The 8764-nt window shown below is 47.4% G+C and overlaps 1 long non-coding RNA gene across 1 annotated transcript in view; it reads left to right on the forward strand.

Annotated features, from left to right (window-relative positions):
* The window catches only part of LOC110346423 (uncharacterized), a 61525-nt gene that overhangs the window by 37285 nt on the left and 15476 nt on the right, over nucleotides 1-8764 (forward strand). The gene's annotated exons all lie outside the window — the stretch shown is intronic.

Raw genomic sequence — 8764 nt, forward strand, 5'->3', positions numbered from 1 at the left:
CCGGGGCAGGTTGTTCAAAACACTCGAGGCACAGGTAGTCTCAGTTTAGGCGAGAGTCCCAGAGAATGGACAAAGAATATCTGCTGCTTCCTTCTGTGTGTGCCGACCTTGATGCCAAGGAGACCAGGGCAATGGGAGACCGTCGGCTAGAGGTCCAGGCCCTCAGGGAGACTTAGAAGTGAAAGTTCAAACTGAATGATAGCCAACAGGTCCAGCAGTGTGGGGGCAGAGAACCCTTCCCTGGACGGGTCACATGTCACACTCAGATTGATCTGGTAGCTGCGGTTTCCAGGGTGTGACCCCCCCTCCCCCAAAGCTGTAGTCACTGGCCAGCAGGGCAGCCTCAGAAACTGCCAGCCCACAGCGAGTGCTCACCAGCATGACCAAGTCAAGGCCCCTCAGGAGTTGTAGTCCGGGGGTCCCCCCACATGTCCGTAGGTCCAACTCTTACCCAAGCTCCGCTGACCCTGTGAGGGCCCCACCCCAATGCACCTGAGCCTCTAAACTCTGGTGGGGCCTGGACTCCGCCCTGGGTCGGGCTTCTGCTCCCTGATCTCAGCTTCTGTCTTCATTGAAAAAATAAGCAATTGGGCCAGGGATTTAGCTCAGTGGTTCCGATGCCTGCCTTGCAAGCTCAAGGACCTGAGTTTGATCTCCGGTACCAAAAAAAAAAAAAGGCAAAATAAGGACTCTTTTTTTTCTGTTACAGAAATGTTGTGTATTATAGTCATTGCAGAAATGTTGGGAAAGAAGGGGGAAAGTCACTGATAAAGCTCCCTGTGCCCCTACCGCGAAGTGACAGTGCTAGAACACCCTCTTCTACACACAGATGCATGGACACCATAATGTAAAATGCATCCTGCTGATTCTTTATGTAGCATAATTGTCGTGGCCGTATCTAGATGACCCCTAAAGCCTCCTGCGGTCACAGGTGGGGCTTTCTCAGAGGTGGCTGGATCTATAGTGTGTGACGCTGGGACTGATTCATGGTGCCGTGCTAGGATCAAGGGTTGAGTGTCATCCAAATGAAAACTCAGGAAACAAATTGTGAATAAGGTTGCATATTTACTCACGTAATACACTAACGCACAAACAAAGTGCAGTGTGCTTTTTCAGGAGCGAGTCCCTGACTCCCACACCTGGTGGGGGAGGACAGCCCCAAGTGCTTTGCAATAATCTCAGCGGTCTCTGGATGAGTCGGGGCCCTGTCTTTGGAACACAGTAACCTGGTCTTGATCGCCTCCGGGTGGGCCCTGGGGCTGGGAGCAGGGAGCCTGCTGGCCTTGCTGCAGGGCACACTCTGCTCCCCAGGCTGGCCCCTGCATGGCTGGCGTGTGTTTCTGAACTCGGTGCCTCCTGGCCCAGGTTATGCTCCTGGTTGTTGTTGCCGTCACCCCTTGCTGCCCGGCACTGGGCAGGCTCCCACACCCTGGAGACCCCTGCATCTGGCCTCATGCTCACCTCTGACCTTCGCTGCAGGATCGCGCGTGGCCCACAGCATGCCCCGCCCCTCCCTGTGGCGCACCGCCTTCCTCCCCAGAACCCCAGGGGCCTCCACAGGTGCTCGGGACCCTGGGTCACTGGTGCATGCGAAGCTGAGGAACCCATGCTGCTCAGCTACGGAGGACGAGGCCGCCGTGATGGGTGGCAGTCAGGGCCTCGTCCTCGGGGGCCGCCGGGCAGGAAGGCAGGCACAGCCCCCTGGCCTCCGCTTCCCCTCCGCCTCTGCTGCACCCACTCTTCTCTCTTCACTCTTCCCCTCCCTCTCCTCCCACCTGCACTTCTGCCCCTGGCCGGAGGGTGGGGCCTTCTTTCCGCTCCTTGCGGGAGGGAGGACCTCGTGCATGTAAAACTGCTACGAGGCTGGACAGACTCCCTCTTGGTCCCCAAAGTAGATCCATTTGGGAAAGGCCTGTTTGGTCTCAACAAAGTCTTGCTTTCCTCTTTGGTACGGCAGACACAAAACTCCTCCTTTCCATCCTGCTGTATTTCTAGTATTATGTCTATATGTCCCATGCAATATTTGGGACCTACATCTAGTAAAAATTATTAATTTTTTACCTGAGATTAAAAGTGAACTGCAAGTCATGGTTTAAATACAAAATGTCACCTGAAGATGCAGGTATCTTGGGCTTGATTTCCAAGGCAGCCATGTTCAGGGGTGGGGCCCTGAGAAGGGACTGGATGGTGAGAGAGTTGGCCTCACTGCTGGGTGAGCTCATGGTGGAATTGCCTATCAGGAGGTGGGGCCGCCTGGGTGTGACTTTGACAGCTGTATTGGCCTCCACCCCTTCCTGTATCTCTGGCTCTCTGCATGCTCTCTGCTTCCTGTCCACCATGAGGTGAGCCGCTTTGCTCCACTGTGCCCTTCCACCACGATTCTCTGCCTCACCAAGGCTTCAAGCAATGGCACCACCTGACCAGGGGCTGAAGTCTCTGAAACCATGAGCCAAATATCTTTCCTTCTTGAAGCTGTTTTTCTCAGGTATTTTGTCACAGAGATAGATGTAAAGCTGACCAGCACGCAGGGTGTCCTGTGTTTTCCTGGCAACCCCAGCCCTTTCCTCCCCTCTTTCCAGCCAGTTCCACTCTGGGTGAACACTGGCAAGGTGGCTTCTGACTGGGGAGTGGTGCTCCTGCTGCTGCCTCTCGCACACTCTTCCACTGGCCACCATTCTCCAGTTCTGTTCTTCTCCTCAGATGAGACCAGACCACCCATCATATCCTGAGGAGCAGGGTAACCGGGGAATAAGATGTGGTCTTCCCTGCTTGCAGGCAGCCCCAGTCTTGAACTTTCTCTCTGTCTCCTCTCTCTGTGCACAAAAGATGACGAATGCAGGCTGAATTTTATCAAAAGCCTTTTTTGGCATCTATTGAGATGATCATATGGTTCTTATCCCTTTACCAACTGACATGATTTATATCCACAGATCTCCTGTGGTGCATTCCTGGCATAATCTCGCTGGGTGATAGTGTATCTTTCCTCTGTAGGCCACTCATCTGCCTTTCCTAGCTCTGTGTGGAGGAATTTGGTATGTGTGCTCGTGAGAGAAATCTGGAGAAAGGGTTATGCTTGGTTCTACAATGAACTCTAAGAGCTTCTATATCATTATTATTATTTTTCACTGGGCTCTGGAAGACTTTATTTAGCAGAAGAGTTTTGTGTCATTTGAAAGCTTGAAATAATTTGCCAGTAACACGTCTTCACGAGGTACCCTTGTTGGAGGCAGATTTCTTCCTTCCTGTTGCTCCATCCTGATTCTCCAGAGCAGAAGCCTCCTTCCCCTGGGGTCTGGTCCCAGCTCTTTCCCTGCTGTCCCTTGACCCTTCACCTTCACCTTCACACTCGTGACCCAGTGCCTGTCTGGGGTCATGCAGGAACTAACTGAATTAGGTAATATGTGTTCAATGCTTAGCCCTGTGCTTGGAACACAGTGAATACTCTGCAGACAGAGGTTATTAATAATGACAGTGAGAATGTGAGGGTCTGGATTAGTGCCCCCCCCCGCCCCGCAAATGCTTATGGGTTAAAGGCTTCGTCCTCGGCCGGCACTAGAGAGCGGTGGGAAGCCTTTGAGAGGCGGGGCCTCCTGGGAGACAGTTAGGTCATTGAGCTGCTGCCAGGCTGCCTGTTCCTCTCACTTCCTGTTTCGCTGCTCAGCTGTGATGTTTCTGCCTCACCTCTTAAAACAAGGGAGCCAAGCGACATGCACAAAACCTTGGGACCCGTGAGCCACAATGCAACTTGTCTCTTTGTAAGCTGAGCACCTCAGGTATTTGTTAGAGTGACAGAAATCTGGCCAACACAAAAAAAGAAAATAATTCAAGACTATTTCCTTTCTGAGTACAGTTTTGGTTCACTGCAAACATGGATGTACAGTGTTGTAGTTATAATTGCTTTCTTAATAGTTCATATTTGTGACAGCCATTTCTTCATTAGTTGTTTTATTTATTGATTGGTTACCTATTTATAAGTATATATTATATATACACATATATGTGCATATAATTTTTAAGAGGTTTTGGGGTATAAATTTTAATTTATTCACAATTCAATGGTTATTGCTTGATAACATGACGTATTTTCTTGGAAGTCCATCAGAGTACAATTCATTGTTTGGAAAACAACATATTTTTGTGACTGTCCCATAAATTTGAAAAAATAATAGGTAATCCGTGTTGAAAGGGTGCAATTTTGTGTCCATTGAAGAATTCTTATTTATGTAATTTTGATATTTAACACCCTTATTAGAAAATTGCTCTTTGACTTGTAAGACATGCATTGGTGTGTCCCACTGCAATCAAACTTGTGCCAGTTTCTACTTGTGTGTTGGAGTGTTTACATTTCAAACATTTTGCTGTTGTGTTGTTTGGCCAGGAAATATTTATAGCCATCTTATCTTTGTTTTTCATACTAATGCTCATCAATTATGATCATATATGATGTATTTGTCTTTCCTTTGCCACCTGGTGATGTTTCTGAGGGCATTTATAATTCATCTACCTTTACAAATTGCACCATATACTTTTTTTTTTTGGTACCAGGGATCGAACTCAGGACCTTGTGCTTGTGAGGCAGGTGCCAGAACCACTGAGCTAAATCCCCGGCCTTGCACCATATACTTAAAAAAAATCATTTAAAAAGGACCTGTTTCCTTATGGTAAAAGTAATACGTATTTCTTGTAGAAATTAGAAAATATGATTAAGCATAAAGGAGGAAATATAGTTTACCTGTAATTTCTCAAACCTGATAAGTTCCTGTTCTCTCTCTCAGGAGGTTTTTGTGTCTATGCAGTGAATAGTTCTATGTGTAGGGTGACATTTCGCCGCGACACAGTTTTGTGTTCTTTTCTATGCATTGAATGCATAAAGACTTAGCTCTTTAGCTCCTCGGTGAACCCTCAGTTAATTCCCTGTGAGAAGAACTCCCAGTGAACAGTCACATTCTGTCTTGTTACATCTTCCTTTAGGGCATACGTTTGAAGACAGCATCCTATTCTACCTCTTATGTGCGCTGTTCTTTTGTGCTCAGCTTGATTTTGGTTTTTATGCTTTTTTCTGGTTTCTTTTCTAAGCGCACGACCCACTGCCTGTGTGTCCTGCTCACGAGGGCCTCCCGAGGTGTGAGGTTAAATGTTAGTGCGCTGTGACTTTCCCCATCAGTCCTCCTCCTGCAGCTTTTGGACTTTAGAAACGGAGTGTGTCTCCGTCACTGTTCATTCCCATATTTCTGAGCCTTTGGATGTTGGTCGCTTGGACGTTTACGTCAATCCAGGCTTCTCACTGCACAACCCCTTTCTCGAACACTTGCCTCTCTCCAGCTCTGCTCTGGAGCGGGGTTTTCAGACAGGTGCCTGTCTCAGACTGTGTCCTCACCCTGTTCCTGCACAAGGCTCAGCTGGGCATGGGGCTCTGGGCACAGTGCTCAGGGAGGACTGGGAGATGCCTTCTTGCACCTGCCTGGCTCTCTCCTTGGGACCACAGTCCGTGATGACCCCAGAGGCGGTGAGAAGCATTGGGGGCTGCCAGGCCCGCACGGCCGGCCTCTCATCTGAGGTGAAGAGTTCTTGCCCCGAGCGTCAGGGACGGTCAGTCTGCTTCGTGGACTGTCCTGGCCCTCACCACATCTTGGACCCCTGCGACTGTGCTCAGCTCCTGTACTGATCCCACGGACCCGAGAGAGTGACAGTGAGAACCTGGGAGGGAGGGACCAGAGCCTGCCATGGGTCCTCAAGGCGGCTCCAGCAAGGGGAGAAGCCAGGTCGCCCGGGCCTGACAGGACTGGGGCTCCCAGCCGCGGGTGAGTGCCCAGCGTGCAGGTTCCTAGCTGTGGTCCTCTCTGGGAAAGGGGGCCGAGGAGGGTATTGTGCTGGGGTACACGGTACGGAGGACGACAGGCGCTCGGGCCGGGCAGAGGGACAGGAAATGCCCCAACTCCATTCTGTGCCTGTGGGAGACAGAAGTATTATTTTCTTGATTTTTATAAAGAACTAAATGTTTGAATAGATACTCACTAAATATAAAAGTGACATTGATAGATTTTAAAATAGGATACATCTTCTTCCAAATAACTGTAGATAAGAAAATAAAAGAATTTCTAATCTATATGACCAGAAAATGGAAAGAACTAGAAAACAAAAACACATCATATAAGAGTATAAAAAGTTATCAATTAATTCTATTGCAGTAAGAAATATAAACAATGTAAAATTCTCCCTAAAACACATTTGGAGTTAAATAATGAAATTAAACTCCACGTGTGTATTATTTATAGCAGACACATTGAGTTTGAGATACTGCTACCTTTGGCTTCCTGGTATTTTGTAGACTTAATTTTCATTTCTAATATTGCCCTTGTCTGAATTTTAGTATCAAGTTGTATTAGTGTTTTAGAATAAAAACAGATGAGGTTCACTCACAGGAAAAAGTGTTATTTTCAGAGGATAATAAACATTTTATAACCGAAATTACTTACAGAAATTACTCATAGTTATTAATAGCTGCTGTGTTTAATCACAGTTCTATACATAATTCTGTTCCTTTTAAAATTCCTATCATCAGTTTTTTCGTTCATCTAGCAAGACATTTATGCATATTTTATAAGTAATTTTGCTGTTGTTGTTTTTGGTACCGGGGATCGAACTTGGGACCTTGTGCTTGTGAGGCAGGCAGCAGAACCACTGAGCTAAATCCCAGGCCCTATAATTATTTTTTTATTTATCCTTTCTAAGGTATGTTTATTGTCTGTATATTTTGGTAATATGATCTTTTTCTTTGCTTCCTTTGAATTGATTAGAGTTTTAAAAAAATTTAACTCAAATTAGATACGTTGTTCATTAATTCTCAATCTGTCATTTCTATAAATTTCCAGAGAATCACTTTAGCTGTGCTCTGGCTAATGGTATTTTTATTATTGTTTAGCTCTAAGTATTTCTTTTCCCACCATGATTTATGGTTTGACATGAGTGTTTTCAGAGATTTCTTTTCTTAATGCACGGGCCTTAATGAACATACCCGTTTCTCACGCAATTTCATTGTGTCAGTAACGTGGTCTGCATGATAATACCCCTGGAAATGGTCAAACCTGCACTGTAGCCTGAAACTCCTTTCAGAGAGTGGCTCACGGACTTTTGTCTGTTTTTTTTCTAAGAATTTTAAGTGCATTTTATTAACGTATAGATCAGTGGTAGTGAACCTCTGGCATATGTGCCACAGCAGGCTGTTTGTTATCATTGAAAGCTCTGAAAGGTTCACCATCACTGGTATAGGCGAAAGAGGACATATAATGTTTTCTGGGGGGAGAATTCAAAACACATGTGCTTCAGAATATGCATCCTTTAATTGCTGCAGTCTGACTTCTACACAGATATTCCTTCTTTAACAATCTACCTGTTTAACGACTTTTTGGACTCGCAACTGAGGCATGCTGTGCAGATTTCAGACCCACAGCTTGGACTTACAGCTCATCTTTTTTTCTGTACAACTCTGTGGATCTTAGTCGTAGAGGCTCAATGTCTTGTTTATACACCTTGTTTATATAGTGCTGTGATTTTTGCTGATTGTACAGTACAGCGCTGCAGCTTTATGTTCTGTTATACACAGCAGCACTGCATGTGAGAGTTATGCAAATAGAAGCAGAGTCCTCAGGTTGGCGTTTCCTTTGACCACTTCTTTGTTCCGAATATTGTAATGGGCATACTAGTACAAGTTCTCATTTAGTGACCAATTCATTAACGGCCTGGTTGCAGGAATGAAACTTGGTCACGTGTATATGACTGTTAAATTGAGCTTGTTAATATGTTCTGGTCTATGTTTTCACCAAGACTTTGCTGAAAATGTTTTCATTTGCCCTATTGAGACTGTTGTGTTACTCTCAAATGACTAGATTTGTCTGATCTTTTTTTATATCCTAAAGCTGTTGCTGTCAGGTTTCCTCCAGTTGACTGTTGTTATACTGTGACAATCTGAATCCAAGAAGATGGCTTTGAGCTCAGTCCACTGTCTGTGGTATCATAGCTCTGCCTGCCACGTCGCCTCCCAGGACCCTCTGGTCCCCTGACAGTCCTGCTCCACCCCCTGTGGGGACCCCATGTCTCCTGTCCACTCCCCACCTGGTGGCCACAGCTCAGCCTTCCTTTAGCTCGAGCTCCTGCCATCCCAGGAGCTCAAGCGGGGCCCTGCAGGCGGTCACAGCCCTTCCATTTGCTGCTCATGACATGAACCCTGGTGTCCACAGCAGGCTGAGGGTAAGGTCAGTCAGTGGCATGTGCCTCCCCTGTCGGACTTGCCCGTGTTCAAAATGCATCAGCCAATGCATTTTTGTGGTGATGCATAGAAAACGGACTGAAGGCCAGGGGGAGGGATGCTGGGCCTTAGTGGTCCAGTAGCAGGGTGTCTTGTCCAGCCCTGAGCTAGTGAGGGCCAGAGCTGGGAGAACAGCCTCGGATGGGCCTTGTAAAGGATTTGAAGCCTTTGGTGTAAACCGACCGCACTTTTAGTTTTGGCTGAGGTGGGTTGGATCCACACCGTGCACATATAGGTCCATGGGAGGGACACAGCTGTGGGAGGGAGCCTGCTTCCCTGAGGGGCTGGAGAGGAGCAGGTGGGGGGCTCAGGCTGTTGTGTCCGGGCCTCAGGGGCTCCAAAGCTCATGGTGGATGGTGAGGGCACAGACGCTAGGGGTTGGGCAGGACACGTGGAAGCTGTGAGCCAGAGGGAGCTGGCTTCGTAGTCAGTCCTGGGTCAGAGGAAGGAGCCCAGGGG

Source organism: Heterocephalus glaber, unplaced genomic scaffold (assembly GCF_053883595.1).
Source record: "Heterocephalus glaber isolate CG9 unplaced genomic scaffold, H.glaber_assembly_v1.0 deba00001004, whole genome shotgun sequence".
NCBI classification, from domain to species: Eukaryota; Metazoa; Chordata; class Mammalia; order Rodentia; family Bathyergidae; genus Heterocephalus; species Heterocephalus glaber.